We start from the raw sequence: 17,335 nt of genomic DNA, 5'->3' as shown, positions 1-17,335 counted from the left end.
ACAAAACAGTGAAGAAGGCGCAGCAGCGCCTCTTCTTTCTCAGGAGACTGAAAAGATTCGGCATGAGCCCCCGCATCCTCAGGACCTTCTATCACTGTGCCATTGAGAGCATCCTCACTGGATGCATCACCACCTGGTATGGCAACAGCACCGCCTACAACTGCAAAGCTCTCCAGCGAGTAGTGCGGTGCTCTGAACGGATAATTGGAGGTGAGCTTCCCTCCCTCCAAGACATCTACAGGAAGCGGTGCCTGAGGAAAGCGGGGAGGATCATCAAGGACTCCAGTCACCCCAGCCATAAACTGTTCAGACTACTTCCATCAGGAAGGAGGTTCTGCAGCATCCGGTCCCGAACCAGCAGACTGAGAGACAGCTTTTTCCATCAGGCCATCAGACTGCTGAACACTTCATAGACACCTCAGCTTCACTACTGGAACTTGTTAAGGTTCAAAATTGAGGAGGGAGAGTACAAACCACTCTTGGTCCAGAAGCTCTTTGGTCAAACAATGATTTTAATGAACACACGTGTGGGAAGACACTCTGTACGCAGACAGCCAGTAGTCCTCGACTTAATCAAAGCATGAACAGATATTTTATAGCATCAGGGTTTGATTTACTGACGCCCCTTCATGCGTCACAGATACATTTTATACATAGATTTATACAAGATGATCTTCTGGCTTTTACCCCAGAAGATCATCTTCTATTTTCATGGCTGGCCCTTCCTGTCTACCTTTCAGTTCTTGTCTTGTTCCTCTTTCTTGCCGAGACAACAAGGAACGGTTCCTCTTTTACCGAGACACTTTTGCAGTTACAGCCAGACATGAGTAACCTCTTCTCTAAATAAATCTAACTAATGTGTGTGTGTGTGTGTTGACCTCACATGCTCTCTGTGTCACCTGTTGCACTTCTGACCTTTCACCAGAACGGAGGCTCACTGAGACTATGTGTATGTCTTCTACTAAATAAATGTTTTAATCAAGAACCTCTACTAAACATAATAACTGTGTGCATAAGCATCTTAAGGCCTTCTTAAAGCTATCTGTTACTTTGTTAAAGCAATGATCATTTTAAATAACCTAGTGATTCAAATGGCCTCGTCTGGCCTGCTCCTCAGAATAACTTAGACTTTGCTTTCACTTCTGCAAAACTCTCTGCAAGCCTGTTTCCTGTCCTGTTACTTTTAGCCTTTCTGAAAGACACACTGTTTAACCCCTGAATGCAATATAAACTCCAGATTATATTATTAATGCAATGGTAATGATGACAATTATTTAACAATAGCAGTAAAATAATTTCCCTGCTCCACACTCCCTCTCTCGACCTCTGGAACACCAGAGGTCGCAATACATTGTGTCCTCGCTCAGACCCTCTCTAGCCGTCCTCTGGCTCAACCAGCTCCCATTCGAGAACACTCCATGTGTAAGCTTAGGTTTTCTCGGTCCCTCTCTGCAGGCCTCGAGATCTCCAGGATCCTCGCCCCTCCTGTGGACGCCGAGATCGATCTTCTGCAAAGGAAACAAAACACCTTTTCCTGCATCTCCCTAACTTATCCTATTTGGGACTCTTTAATCAAAAGTGTAACCCAGTGTTAAAAACGGGATTAAAAGTATAAATATTCATACTCTCACGATGGGAATAAATATTGATAAAAACAAAATTAATTATAATAAATACTGATAAAAAGCATGTAAACATAAGTTTAATATGTACATATGTATATGTGGTATATAGATGGTGTGGGGGCAGGACTTAGTCCTTTAGAGTGTGTTTGTCAGATCCACTGAGCGACCAATCATTGGCCGGTCTGACCCTCCCCCCAGTCTGTGCGCTGCTGAGACACCTGTGCGTGCCTTCGTGTGCCAGTAAGATACGCCAGAGACACAGACGGTGAAAGATCAGTTTACCCGTGCGGCGAAGAAGCTAGCTGGATAGTGAAAGTCCTTTTTTCGGCGAGAATAATAAGAGTGATACTGTATTCCAGAGGCCGTGAGCCAACGTGAGCACTGTGAAGCCCCGTGTAGCATTTGTTGCTTTGCATGGTAAGTCCCAGGCAGTACACGTGCGCTAGCATAGCATGCTACTTGCCGCTAGCTCCGATGCTAACTTCTGTTAGCCATTTTGCAATGAAAGTGCCTTTTCTGAGGCTAAAGCAATTAGCACTGAGTCTGCTGCACTGCATACGAGATGTTCTTTAAAGGTTTATGTCACATTACTGTGGTATTGATGTATAATGTATGGTTTTGTGCGACGTTATGTTAGCACATGTTCACTTTTCTCATGGTGCTAATTATAGTTCTGCACAATTAAGTATTAGCAACGTGAAATTAAGTGCCTTCACCTGCACTGTACTTAGCTGAAACTTGATAAGTCTCAAGCCAATGTGTATTTTTAATGCACTGCTGAGCTATTTTGTATTGTTTTAAATGTGTGTTTCCTATGCACTTTTTCCCTTTGAAATGAGAATAATTTGTTGTACAACATAGAATATTTTGAAGAAAATTTAGAAGCACTACAAGCAACCAGTAGTAATAATAAGTTACAGGCATGATAGCTTAAATGTTGAACTACTGTGTTCTGGCCTGGTCCCCAGGTCAGGTTTTTTCCTTTGCTTATTTGGATTGGATTGGTTTTGAGGACCTGAGAAGAATCGAGGATCCCTTTTCCAGTACTGGATGGCGAGCCCAGCCCAAAGAGCCGGATGAACTGGTAGATTGTAACCCGACTGGTTACAAACACACTGAGTGACTACTGAACATTGAAAGACTGAAATTGACTTTTAAAAAAAAGACACAAAAGACAATATATCCTTAGGTCGACCATTTGTGGGGTTTATTTTATTTTGTTTTCAAGAAGCGCGCTCTACTTTTGTTAAATGTGCACAACTTTAATAATTGCTAATAAATGCAATTGTGTTTTCTACACCTACTGTGTACAAGTCCTCTGTTGTCATACACCCTTGGCTCCTACGAATCTAGAACCTGTCTGATCTGGTCCATATTTCCCTTCTGTCCGCGTACTGTGGTTAAAGGTAACTATACTGCCCGCACTACATGCAAAGAAGGCAAGAAGTAGCACTAACAGGTCTAGTATTGCACCACCAGTGTTACAAAAGCATGATCCTAATTATGCTCTTTAACTTATTGACTTGTATTTATGTATATTCTTCAACGTTCCTCATCATTTTAAAACTCTTTAAGCCCTGCTTTCACGTCCGGTTGCTCGCTCTATTTTTCCCTTATCTGATCATCAACATCCTGTGCACAAATTGTCGCTGCTGCAAGTTCCTCTACTCTAAAAGATCCAAAAGAAAACAACCATTCTAATCAATTAAGTTTAAGCATATAAGCAATTACTCCTGTATACATTTCATCATAGCTAAATGCTGCCTTGAAACAACTCCTATGTGTTAACTTCATTTTAACCTCACATTTCCTATGTTATAACCCATTTTGGTATAGCCTTTTTATTTCATTTTGCTCCTTTTAATGTAACAATACCTTCTAATTCTAGTTTATCAGATTTAACCAAAATATATGCTTTCCTTCCTCTTTGGTCCTTCTTTAAGTTCAGTTAAAAGCTAAATGAATTTGAGGCCTTTTGCCTGGAATCAATACTGTCATGTGTGTTTCTGGACTCTGTGTCTGTAAGCGTGTGCAATCCTTCATGAACTCATATTATCCTCACAGTAGATTGGCTAATCATAGCGCTAGCCAAAGGCTCGTGACCCTCCAGAGACAAATTTGAGCCACAACTCCTTTAAAAGCACAAAATGCAATATGTATAAAAATCATTTCTACGTAGAAGCTCCCCCTTTATCCTAAAGATAAACCTATGTAATATCTGTATGTGTACGCCTACATTATAACCACTTCTTCTAAAAATCAAAAAAGAAATCAAAGCTGTTCTACTCCTTCAACCCTCACTAATTTTCCCTCTAAGATTTATTCACGGCTTTGAAAAACCGGCATTGTATCTTCTAAACAGGATTCAGTTCTGTCATGGTCCTGGGCCATGTTGGCCCAGTATTCTTGGTTCCTTGTATTTTCGCTCCTTATTTAGGCCAGGTTTTCTGAAGTGTCCTGTTGTGGTGTTCCCTAAGTGTTTTTTCCCTTTGTGACTCTTACCCCCTTGTGCCCCTCTGTGTATTTATGAGCTCTCGTCTCTCTTTGTGTTTATTCCATGTTTTCCCCAGCCTGTTATATCTGTGTTCTCCCCGTGCTTTCTCTCCTCCTGTCTGAACCTCTGTGTACTTCCTGTTTTACTTTGACAGTCTCTCGTCAGTATGCGTAATGTTGTGTTCACTCCTGCCCTGTCTCGTTATGTTTATCAGTATCCCCTGTGTTTCCCACACAGCAAATTCAAAAGTGTTAAATTTTTTGGTGTTAATAGTCTCCTTGCAAAAGTAGAGTTAATTTTACTCTAAGCAGAGTCACATTCTTTTAATGTAACTCTGAGGTGTAAAATGATAGTAGTTAAAATCGAGTGTTAAAAATTAGTGTTTCTATTTCAAATCTGGAGGTGTTACAATGGAAACATTAACTCTTGACCTCTGAACTCCTACAGGGGCTATGACACCAACAGAGTAAATTCACAGACTCCGCCCCCAACACGGCTCCAATCGAAGCTGAAGTGAAGCCGTTTCGGAACATTTTGCTCTACATATTTGAGTTGTTTGCCATGCTTGGTAAGTCATTTTTTCAAAGATTGTTTCAATTATTTCTATTAGCTTTTACTTCTGTGGCTCTTTGGAGTTGAGACAAAGCTGTGTGGAAGGCATTAGCCATGTTGCTCGGTGATAGCATAATATTCTGTTTTAGCTAGCTGAAAGGTATTGTCTGCGGGCAAATACCACAGCCTTGAAAAAAGCTTGCATGTGAATTTTCAGTCAAACCTTTGGTCAAATACACCTAAAACAATGTCTAGAATGTGAAATGTTGGTATAATGGTGCTACTTGAAGCCTGAAAACGATCGCCCATAAAAAAAAACCGAGCAAACAGCAGTAGCAGACGTCCTGACTGGTTTCTACGTTAGCATAGATCCCTCCAGAGTTTTGTGCACACGGTTTAGGTAAAAATGAAAGGTTGAGGTTTTACATTTAGTTCAGTATTACCTGTTGCCTGTGTCCTTGTCTTTTGGGAAAATACTTTACACAAGTAATGGCTCAAAGAGGATTCCTTTTTTTTTTTACTGTGCTGCAATTGTTTACTGGATTATTTGTGCCATTAATTAGTGTCAACTAATTTTTATTCAATCTCCACACAGGATATGCTTGTGAAGATGGAATATGGGGGAGAGCAGAAGTGCGTTGCAGTTCCACAAAGGGATGAATGAAGGACATGCATATTGTATTGAAGAAATAAGTGATGAGAATGCTGTTATTTGCATTTACCATGTCAGACCTTTTGATAAACAAAATTCTAATGAAAGTGAGAACATGTATACTGTTACATCTTTCAGAAAATGTTTTGAAATTGTGGTGCACAGTTCAGAATAAATGTTTTTCAATAACCATTGCATCTTTTTAGTAAATGTTTATTTCCAAAAGAAATTTCTAGAAGTTCAGAACAGTAAAATTCCCGCTTTTTAGAATGAATTAGAAGATAACTCTTACGTAGTTAAACTAAAATACTCTTTGAGAGTTAATATATAAACTCTTAACACCAAGTGTTAAATTATCAACTCCAGACAGATTTGGTGTTTAACACTAAATCAGAGTTAACGTACCAACTCTCCAAAAAGAGTTAAATTAACACTCTCTGGTGTGGACCCATATAGACACTTTAATAGTGTTGAAATCAAATCCGACAGTGTTAATTTGGACATGCTGGATTTGCTGTGCACCTGTGTGTAATCTCCCTGTGTTCTCTGGGTGTATTTAAGTTGTGTCTTCTGTTATGGTAGTTGCTGGTTCGTCTGTGTTGTTTCCCCTCGGTCTCCCTGCGTCTCTTGTGTATTTCCCCGGACCTCCCTGCATCCTCGTTTCTGGTTTGTGTTATTAGCTTACCCAGTTTAGGTTTCCGGTTTCTTGTTTTTCCACCAGTGCTGTTTTGTGCCCACCGTTGTAAATAAATATTCACCTGCACCAGAGCTGCCGCCTTTTGGGTCCTTTTCTACAACTCCACACGGCTTGGCCCGCAAACCGTGACAAGTTCACTTTAATCCTTTAACCTTAACTTAAAAATAACAGTTTCAGTTTTACCATATCCAAATGATCAAAAACCCAAAAGGTCCTGAAATGATCCTAAATTATTAAACAATTAAATTATTAAACCCTAAACCCCCCTTTATCTTGATACATTTCATGTGTCAAGATACTATACAAAACTTAAAAATGCTCAGTTTTCCCCACTCATGATCCAATTCTATGTCATAAAAATAAACTTAAAACAGAACAGTTATCAGTCATGTGTTTCTTCAATTAATGATAACTGAGTTACATCAAAAATATTTCCCCTTTAGCATTTGGCATTCTCCCAACAATATACTATAATCCCATAATCTAACCCCAGTCAACAAATTTTCTCTGGTAAAAACAATTGTTTGTCCACATTAATTCATCCTCACTCACATGCAGTCACACCATGTATTTGCTGATAGTGGAGCTTCCCGCACGATCAGATACTCCACCCTCAGCAAAATGAGCTCAGTCATTTTTTATTTTCCATAGGAAAATATTTCTTTATGCTTTTGGACTGGATTGACTCGCATAAAATCCTTTTTACAGGGACTTACGACCTTGATCAGTCCCCACAGGTAGCTCTCCTCAGCCAATTGTAATCTGGAAAGCCCCCCCTTGTATTTGCTCTCCCCGAGAATTTTCAGCGCTGTTGCAGGCCTGCTTAAAACAGAAATGGAAAAAATAGAGCTGATTGTTAGCTCATAAAAACAAAACAAAATCACCCGACAGGTTTTCTTTAAGTGCACTGTTACAAAATAATGGGCCCGATTTTTAGACATGTCCATGTTTCCTAAAACTCCCTCTATTAAAAACAAAAACAACAACAACCCAAACCTAACTGACCGAATCAACCCATTACCACAACAACCTCAACAACCTTAAACACACAAGTATTTTGCCACCACATAATTTCACCTCCTCAATACACCGAAAGTCTCATTAAAACCACACAATTTGCACACAAAAATCACCCCCTTATGCTCTTAAATTCAGCATAAGACCCCTTACGACATCATATAATCACTAAACTATAAATTCCCTACCCCAATCTGCACTTCTCGTCTCTGCTATGCTTCCTCTTCCTGAAAGTCACAGTCACACACACACTCAGGAAGTTCCTTCGTCACCACTCACTCCAGCTAATTTGCATACTGAGTCATCTCTCAAGAAGCTGTAACAACAGAAACATATGTTTAAACATTCCCAACTCATTAAATCATTTTATTTCTTTCTACAGTGATCACTGGTTTTGATCACTCAGTACGAGAGAGCACTCCTAAGTCACTCTTTTAAAACTACTTTAATCACTTTTATTTACATAACTCACTCCCTTTGTCATATGGCTTCTTCTATTCCTCAATTACAAATTCAAATGCATTTTATTAAACATTCACACCATTGTATCATTCATACAAAATAGCAAGCTGTTCTTCATTGCATATGTTCGTGTTCTTAGCCAGGTTTAATCTGTATCTATGCATTAAACTCCATGAGCTTGTCTTGTCTTTATAAGGTTAATGCATTTTCTGTTTGTGTATGTGAACTTGCATATGTTGCTTTTGCAGTGTGTCAGACTCCTGCACAATTCTCCACTTAAGCCGTCAGTTCTCTTTCCCAAATTTGCTAACCCAAATTTTAAGTTCCCACCTTATTAACACCCTTCCTGCTCCTCAGCCAGAAGTTAGGGCCCACTTGTCAGGTTTATGGAGACATGGCGCTGTGAACAATTCAACCAGAAACTTGCCTTGGCATGTCCAGTCAAGTTAACCTACAGGTTTCTTCCGACCGCTGCACGTGGAAAATTGATCCAGATCTGTTTCGCCCCTATAGAAACACAACTGAGACATTTTCATTATTTTCATATGTACTTAAACTACCCGTTTCCCTTTCTCTGGTCAGAAATCCCAACTTATGTCATGTATATACGTGTAAGCAGGTCTTCATTGCTTTTCTTATGTATTTTGTTAATGTTCAGTGAGTGTAAGCTGCTTTCTTCATTGCCTCTGTATGTTATAGTCAGGTTTAATTCATGCATCTTTTCTCTGATTTCTTAATTCAAAACTATCTCACTTCTGATTCTTTCCAGAAATAATTTCACATGTAACACTTTGTGTATGTGTGTTTTCTATTCTTGTTTACCTCTTTGTTTGTGACGGTGGACATCTCTAAACCATCATGAGTTCAGGCTATCATTTCAATCCAATTACACCCTGTATTCTCACAGTCGAACTCGTCCAGCTTCGCCTCTCACTGGTCACCGTCCTCTTCTCTCAGTGTCCTTTTGTTGTCTTGAATTCCAGCAAACACAGTCTGTTTCTTCTCTGTTTCTCTTCAGTATTTTCCTTTTGGATCAAGTCCCACCTTGGCAAAATACCACATTCAGTGCCTTTAAACAGTCATGTCACACTGTTCTTACCAGCCTGCTATCCACCGTGCATGTTTCATCACGTGGTTTCTTCTTTCCTGTTGATCCTCTCAGTCATCTCTTTCAAGATTACTCCAAGCATGGCAAATCTGACAATCAGTGTCCAGTGCTTTACCACCGTTCATTATCCCACTGTTCAACTGCCCAGCCTGTAATTTACAGTACATGTTTCCACCTCGTGGTTCCTTACATGCTGCTGCTGGTGTCGTCAGTGTGGTTTCCGTTGCACTGTCTTTTGCCTGCTATTAATTCTTCTCAAGTCCACGATGTTCTGTCTGTCTTCATCAGGAGATTAACTGTCCTTTGAGCTTCTTCTCAGGATGGGGACAAGTGCGAGGTCAAGCTGTAAAATTTTAAGCCAAAATCTGGCCTGTTTTCTCCCAATTATGCTACTCTAGTGGTTTTGGCGCCGTACTCAAAATTCCAGGTTGAGAGAAGTCCACCTTTATTTATCTGTAATCTGTGTTGACACACTAAAACATACAATTAATATCCTTTTCATTTCTTTTCTCAAAACCTCCATTCGCTTTATCTGCCTAGAGTTTAACTCATCTGTTTCTCTCTCTGGGTGCTCACTCGTCACCTTATATGGGCATGCAAACTTCCTGTCACCCACACCATTTCCTGTTACACACACACAGCACGCAGCTGCTCTGCTGTTTCTCCAGGCTAATCAAACTTATTTTGTATTTACAATCTACAAACCCTCTGTAATTCTACTAACTTTTGATCTAAAATGTAGCATCATTCACACAATGATTTCATAATCCTCTCACACACACACCTTTTAAATAAACTAAACTCTTATAACATCACTCATGCATCTCTTAAATTAAAAACACTTTCAAACTTTAAAACATCCTACTTTACATCACCCAAGAAATACCTCTCACACCTTTATTCATCATTCAAAACCTTCTAGTCACCGCATTCACACAAGAAATTGAAAAAATAAAACACACCAGCAACTATTGCTGGAGAGAAGTTACTACTGAAAGTAATATGTTAATCTTAAGTATACACAGTGCACTCAATATATTTATATATCTACATCCAACTTCAGTCAATTACTATACATCCCCTACGGCAACTCAAAACTTTATTTATAGTCCTCTAATAAACATAAATGGCATTTTAAACACACACTCAACAATGTTTGCAGCAGTATTTGTAAAACCAACGGTGGCTTAAACAGTTCACTGCTTACTCATTTGCATTTTCACACTCACACACACCGTCTAAAAATAGCAGCAGGCAGTCAGTGCATTACTGACTCGACACACAGCCTCCTCTCACACCAAATTTTCTTATTCTATATTACAACGACGTCTTATATTTACAACCACTGTCAGATCTGTCAGCTTTAGCGCCTACACAATTTCGACAAATTTAAAATAACCGCCCAGCGGATAAACTCCCTGAGTTTTTTGCGACCAATTCACCAGTATCTGTCCAACAGTTTCTGGCCTCATCTCTAAAGTCCCTAACACAATTTAAAAGCGTCAACCAACCCAAACTTTGCCTGAAGCTCTATTTTTGGCATTACACAGCCAAGGCTTACCCTGAAGTTTTAAGTTAAAGTTACACGCCCAAAGTCCAACTTCTGCTGACCAAAAAAGCGCAGACTACCGTTCCAAACGGTAAGGAGACTCTAACTCCTAGTTATTCTGGAGTGCCCCAAGCTCCACAGTGACCAACTGACTATCCCTCTTCGAGGACAATGCCTAAGCGTCCTTGGCATTGGCAAGCGTTACCTCTGAGCACTGCGCTTCCTAGAACCCCCTCGGTTCCGTTCTAAAATAATTTATAATACTTTGGAACAACAGTAAAACACCCAACAAAGTGTAAGACTGAAGCAGGTCCAACCTTATAACCAAAAAATAACCAAATTCCCTAAGATAGTAAAATCATTGAGCAGTCCAACTGCTTACCACGGTCCTAACCGTATTAAATCCTTTTAGCGGTCCAACCGCGTTCAATCATTACCAGCAGTCCAACTGCTTTTAAATCCTCAGTACTGTCATGAGATTCTCATCAAAATCAAAGCAGACATTTACCGGCAACTTTTACTGAATAGACATTTAATTTTATCATCCAATTCAGCACACTTCGGATAAAATCAACAGGCCTGTGCCTACCTCTTTTTAAAGGCGCCTGTCCCCTCAGTTTGGTTGCCGGGTCACGCCTGCCTGTCTGACCACAACGGACCATACATCACCGTCTACACCTCCAATCCTCCCTCCTCAACCACCGGACGAAGCCCCCAAATGTTAAGGTTCAAAATTGAGGAGGGAGAGTACAAACCACTCTTGGTCCAGAAGCTCTTTGGTCAAACAATGATTTTAATGAACACACGTGTGGGAAGACACTCTGTACGCAGACAGCCAGTAGTCCTCGACTTAATCAAAGCATGAACAGATATTTTATAGCATCAGGGTTTGATTTACTGACGCCCCTTCATGCGTCACAGATACATTTTATACATAGATTTATACAAGATGATCTTCTGGCTTTTACCCCAGAAGATCATCTTCTATTTTCATGGCTGGCCCTTCCTGTCTACCTTTCAGTTCTTGTCTTGTTCCTCTTTCTTGCCGAGACAACAAGGAACGGTTCCTCTTTTACCGAGACACTTTTGCAGTTACAGCCAGACATGAGTAACCTCTTCTCTAAATAAATCTAACTAATGTGTGTGTGTGTGTGTGTGTTGACCTCACATGCTCTCTGTGTCACCTGTTGCACTTCTGACCTTTCACCAGAACGGAGGCTCACTGAGACTATGTGTATGTCTTCTACTAAATAAATGTTTTAATCAAGAACCTCTACTAAACATAATAACTGTGTGCATAAGCATCTTAAGGCCTTCTTAAAGCTATCTGTTACTTTGTTAAAGCAATGATCATTTTAAATAACCTAGTGATTCAAATGGCCTCGTCTGGCCTGCTCCTCAGAATAACTTAGACTTTGCTTTCACTTCTGCAAAACTCTCTGCAAGCCTGTTTCCTGTCCTGTTACTTTTAGCCTTTCTGAAAGACACACTGTTTAACCCCTGAATGCAATATAAACTCCAGATTATATTATTAATGCAATGGTAATGATGACAATTATTTAACAATAGCAGTAAAATAATTTCCCTGCTCCACAAACTTTAACATTATGCACTCCATACTGTACAGTAACGCCACTGTTTTGCACATGTCTCACTCTGTATATTTATTTTATATATTTTATTTATTGTTTACTCTATTTAATTTGTAAAATATGTGTACACACACACACACACACACACACACACACACACACACACACACACACACACACGTAGAAAAATATTTAGTATACACATCCAGAAATGCATATACTATTATATATTGTACATATATTTATTAGTTTCAGATGTAGCCATTCTTGTATTTTGCTTGTTTACATTATTGTATTTTGCACAACTCTGTTGCTTGTGAAGCTCGCACACAAGAATTTCACTCACATGTGCTGTACCAATGTACCTGCACATGTGATGTGACAATAAAAGTGATTTGATTTGATTTGATATTTCAATGACCACTTAAATGCATTTGTTATTGAGGATGGATTAGACTGATCTCTGTAGATGATCTGGTGTACTATAGACCTTATGATAGGCAATTTTCAAATGGCACTGATGACAAAATGTACATTGTCCCATACTGTAATTTTGTATAACTTGTTTACTTGTGGTGTATCTGAATACAAAGTATTTTGGAACGTTAATGTCTTGTATTTCTTTGTAATGGGTAGATGTTGGGGGTTAATTGTAGCAGTAGAGATATCAGAGATTAATGAGAGTTTATTGTAATCTGGTGGTATTAATGATTTGACTGACACTAGTGTTAGTGTTAGAAAATTAACACTATTCAGAGTTGAATTTTTAAACACCAGGGCTAGTGTAAAGTACTACCAACACTATTCGGTGTTAATTTTTTTACACTTAACACCAGTGTAGAATATTTTTGACACTGGTCAGTGTTGCTCAGTGTTAAGCTTTAACTCTGTGCAGTGTTAAAATAACACTAGCTCATTGTTAAAAATATAACACTTTGAAAAGTGTTAATTTAACACTCAAAAGAGTGGACACATATAGACACTTTTCTAGTGTTAAATTTAACACTCACAGTGTTAATTTCACACCAGCGATTTTGCTGTGTATGCCACACACACTATTTGCCCTTCAATTTCTCATATTTGACAAAAGTCAAAGACATCTGAACATATATCATACGTGCTAATATGAATTATAAATAGTGGGCACTGAATGACAGAGCCTCCATGCATATTACTGTATGTGCAAAAAGGTGTAAGGTCCTCTTTCAGACCACTTTTAGCAAAAAAATTTTTTCACAATTATAGACAAAATGACATTGAAATTAGTTTTACCTTTTCATGCATGATACATTTCTTCTCTTGTATTTCCCTCTTCTGTTCTTGGTCTTGAGTTTGCCTTTATCCAGTTATCTTTCTTCCTCTTTTTATATAATCATTCTTTTATCAGTCAGGTCATTACCTCATTTCTCCTCTGTTGCTTAATATTCCTGTTTGTTTGTTTTTTCCAAGCTGTTTCTGATTAGTTCTTGCTCATTTAAATGGAAAACTTTATTTTGATTTTTTTTTCCAGCTACACCACACATTATTTTATGCTTTTGTGATCAGATTGTTGAAGTATCTTTAATTTATAGCATGCCAGTTTGCCTTTTTTTTTTTTTTTTGCACTTGGATCCATTTTATTCCAGCTGTGGTGCTGACCTTGACTCTTGTTGGCACTTAAATTTGGCTCCACATTTCACGTACTGTTACACTGTAATCCCTAACAGTTGTTCTAGCTCATAACTAATAAGCTCATAACACTCAAATGTCGTTTTGTAGTTGAGCAAACTATAAAGTATTGAGCTCTGTTGGCTTTTATGCAACTTTAATTGAATAGGGCTCAATATCTTTTAGCTAATTTGTTTGGAACGCTCAAAAAGTTTAAGAAGCATATATTAGTGACGTTCTGGTGGGTGGAGTCTTGTCGCTCCCTCAGGAAAGCTGAGTCAGCCATCTTGGATTTACCTTGATACCGGGAAGATTTGGCCAGCTTGTGTGGATTAAGAGTCCCCAACTTCAACCCACCACGACCACCACCTTATTTATTTTCATCAACTGCTCTAAATTTGGTAAGTCTAACGTGTTTTTGTTTTGTTTAAATTTAATTTCGATAAACATTCTTTTATTTTTTACTGGAAATATATTCGTACTTTGTGCACAGTGAATGTTTGTTATAAATGAATTCGAATCCAAGTAATTGTAATTTTAGAAGTTTTCGAATGTGACAAATACGTAATGTTATTTCAAATTAGAATGGTGTAACGTTTTGGCGGTTTTCGGTTTTGACGGTTTTTTGGTGGGGGACAACATTTCCCATAATCAGAATCAGAATCAGAATACTTTATTGATCCCTGGGGGAAATTATTTTTTGTTACAGTGCTCCATTTTAAACCAACATTAAGACAAGACAGACAATACGCTAACTAAGAATAGTACAATATATACATATATATACATACATACATACATAAGTCACTTATAAATAAATATTTGGAAAAGAAACATGTGTAGTTGTAGCAGCAAACAGTGTGTTAAGTGGATGCGTTGTACAGGGAGATGGCCACAGGCAGGAATGATTTCCTGTGTCGTTCAGTGGTGCTTTTCGGTAATCTCAGTCTCTCACTGAACGAGCTCCTGTGACTGACCAACATGTCATGGAGTGGGTGGGAGGTGTTATCCAACATTGTCTTTATCTTGGACAGCATCCGCCTCTCCGACACCACCTTGAGGGAGTCCAGCTCCATCCCCACAACATTGCTGGCCTTACGGATCAGTTTATTAAGTCTGTTGGCATCTGCGACCCTCAGCCTGCTCCCCCAGCATGCAACAGCATAGAGGATCGCACTGGCCACAACAGACTCATAGAAAATCCTCAGCATTTTCTGGCAGATGTTGAAGGACCTCAGTCGCCTCAAAAAATAGAGACGACTCTGGCCCTTCCTGTAAAGTGCTGTGGTGTTTTTAGCCCAGTCCAGTTTATTGTCAATGTGTACTCCAAGGTATTTATAGTCCTCCACAATGTCAACACTGACCCCCTGGATTGAAACAGGGGTCAAGTGTTTCCTGGTCTTCCTGAAGTCCACGATCAGTTCCTTGGTCTTTGCCACGTTGAGCTGCAGATGATTCTGCTCACACCACATGACAAAGGAGTCGACCACAGCCCGGTACTCTGTCTCATCATCCCTGCTGATGCATCCAACCACCGCAGAGTCATCAGAAAACTTCTGAAAATGGCAGGTCTCTGTGCAGTGGCTGAAGTCTGTGGTGTAGAGGGTGAAGAGGAAGGGGGAGAGGACAGTCCCCTGTGGTGCCCCTGTGTTGCTAATCACCTTGTCAGACACACACTGTGGGAGACGTACATATTGTGGTCTTCCTGTCAGGTAATCAACAATCCAGGACACCAGAGAAGCATCCACCTGCATCGCTGCTAACTTATCACCCAGGAGGGTCGGCCTGATGGTGTTGAAAGCACTGGAAAAGTCAAAAAACCTGACCCTCACAGTGCTCGCCGGCTGGTCCAGATGGGTGTAGACACGATTGAGCAGGTAGATGATGGCGTCCTCTGTTCCGAGACGAGGCTGATAAGCGAACTGAAGGGGATCCAGATGTGGTCTTACTATGGGTCGCAGCTGGTCCAGGATGAGCCTTTCCAGGGTCTTCATGATGTGGGAGGTCAGTGCCACGGGCCTATAATCCTATAATGCATTGTATTCTTGCCCGGGAAGTTGACGGTGGCATTTTTAGCTCCATGCGTTTGAACTTTCTACTAAAACTTTCTACTGTCCATTTCTACCGGTTGTCGTATTCGCTGGTAATGCACGCGCGTATTGTGAGTATACTTATTTCAATAAGTGTCCGTGTTACACAGTCAGTAGTTTACGCTGTTGAGCTGTGTGTGTGTGTGTGTGTGTGTGTGTGTGTGTGTGCGCGCGCTAGCATGAAGCGAACAATAATAAACAACATGAGTGTGTTATCATGATGGTAATTAGACACGTTTGTATTTTTTCGTAGTCTCAAATGTGTGGTTGTGAGATAATCTCGAAATCCTTTTAGCAGTTTAGAGGGGTATTCCACTAAGCGAGCTCGAAAAAAATGCATCGCCTGATTCAGCCTAACATTACACACTGGTCGAACTCTGTGCTACGAACGAAGTTCAGCTAAATTGTTCACGCTAATTCGACAAGGCTCAACCAGCCAGACTGAGGCGCCTCCTTGACACCTTTAAGCCAGACCCTATCGATCTTTGCTAGATAAATTGAAATGAAATGAAAATAAAGAGCCGCGTTCTGCTCCCAGGCTAAGAAAGAATCATTGATGCAGACTGTGTGGATCACAAATACTCCCTAACCTGTAAGGCACTTGTGTCAAGCCAGCCTCCAATTCGAGACTTACAGTCAAGCCAGCCTCCATTTTCTTTTACATTCCCTGTGTATTCAAAGTATTACGGGAATGGATGTGGAAACCGGATTTCAAAATAAAAGCCAACTTCGAGTGAATTAACAGATATGTTAAGAACATAATAACATATAATTTAGGCTTTTTTTTTTTTTTTTTTATACAAACTCTAATGTTAGATCTATATGACACAGCCTTGTACCCTAATTGTGCCCTGTCACTATCAAGGCCATCTTATTTTGGATTTCAAAGTAAAAGCCCTGTGAATCTTCATTTTTGAACTACTCTTTCAATGACTTAATAATGCTCTTAAATGCAAAAGTCGTATTTCCAAATACTATTTGAACTTTATATCAACACTTTCCAACCACAGTCTTTTTCACAGTGATACCATATCAATATCAAGTCAGTCTGATTTTGCCTTTCATAGTAATGGCCCTTTGAAATTGCCGATATTTGACTTAATCTTCTAACGATTCAAAATGCTCTAAAATGAAAAATTCTTGTTTCCACAGGGTAAGTCCACTTTAGATCAACAGTATACAGCCCCACAGTGATACCATATCAATATCAAGTCATTCTGATTATGCCTTCCAAAATAAAAGCCCTTTCAAATTGAGCATATACGACCTACTTTTTAACGATTTCAAAATGTTCTTAAACAGAATTTTGCTATTTCCACAGGATGAATCCATGTTAGATCAACAGTATCCAACCCCACAGTGATACCATATCAATATCAAGTCATTCTGATTATGCCTTCCAAAATAAGACTTTTCAAATTGCCAAGATACGACCTACTCTTTTAAAGATTTCAAAAAGGCCATTATTTTGGAAGGCATAATCAGAATGACTTGAAAATGATATGGTATCACTGTGGGGTTGGATACTGTTGATCTAAGGTGGAATTACCCTGTGGAAACAGGAATTTTCCAATTTAGAGCATTTTGAAATCTTTAAAAGAGTAGGTCGTATCTTGGCAATTTGAAAAGTCTTATTTTGGAAGGCATAATCAGAATGACTTGATATTGATATGGTATCACTGTGGGGTTGGATACTGTTGATCTAACATGGATTCATCCTGTGGAAATAGCAAAATTCTGTTTAAGAACATTTTGAAATCGTTAAAAAGTAGGTCGTATATGCTCAATTTGAAAGGGCTTTTATTTTGGAAGGCATAATCAGAATGACTTGATATTGATATGGTATCACT

General features: G+C 39.4%; 1 protein-coding gene and 2 long non-coding RNA genes across 4 annotated transcripts in view; 1 reads left to right on the top strand and 2 right to left on the bottom strand.

Annotated features, from left to right (window-relative positions):
- LOC309695823 (uncharacterized protein) overlaps positions 1-17,335 on the bottom strand; it is a 232,739-nt gene that overhangs the window by 148,134 nt on the left and 67,270 nt on the right. The window lies entirely within an intron of this gene.
- LOC309695831 overlaps positions 1-17,335 on the bottom strand; it is a 46,744-nt gene that overhangs the window by 8,494 nt on the left and 20,915 nt on the right. Inside the window, exon 1 of one of the 2 annotated variants that reach the window (XR_014273246.1) lies at positions 13,021-13,793. The exons of the other annotated variant lie outside the window; for it this stretch is intronic. This is a non-coding gene — a long non-coding RNA (uncharacterized lncRNA). Of the gene's footprint in view, positions 1-13,020; positions 13,794-17,335 lie in introns of those variants that run through there. 2 annotated transcript variants of the gene reach the window in all.
- Positions 1,590-2,924, top strand: LOC309695829. The gene is made up of 2 exons (XR_014273240.1): positions 1,590-2,042; positions 2,594-2,924. It is a non-coding gene; the product is annotated as an uncharacterized lncRNA (long non-coding RNA).

The sequence above is a fragment of the Aulonocara stuartgranti genome (assembly GCF_965226115.1).
Source record: "Aulonocara stuartgranti genome assembly, chromosome: 19".
Lineage (NCBI taxonomy): Eukaryota > Metazoa > Chordata > Actinopteri > Cichliformes > Cichlidae > Aulonocara > Aulonocara stuartgranti.
Note: the sequence above shows the minus strand (reverse complement) of the source record. Positions and strands in the feature narration are given on the sequence as shown.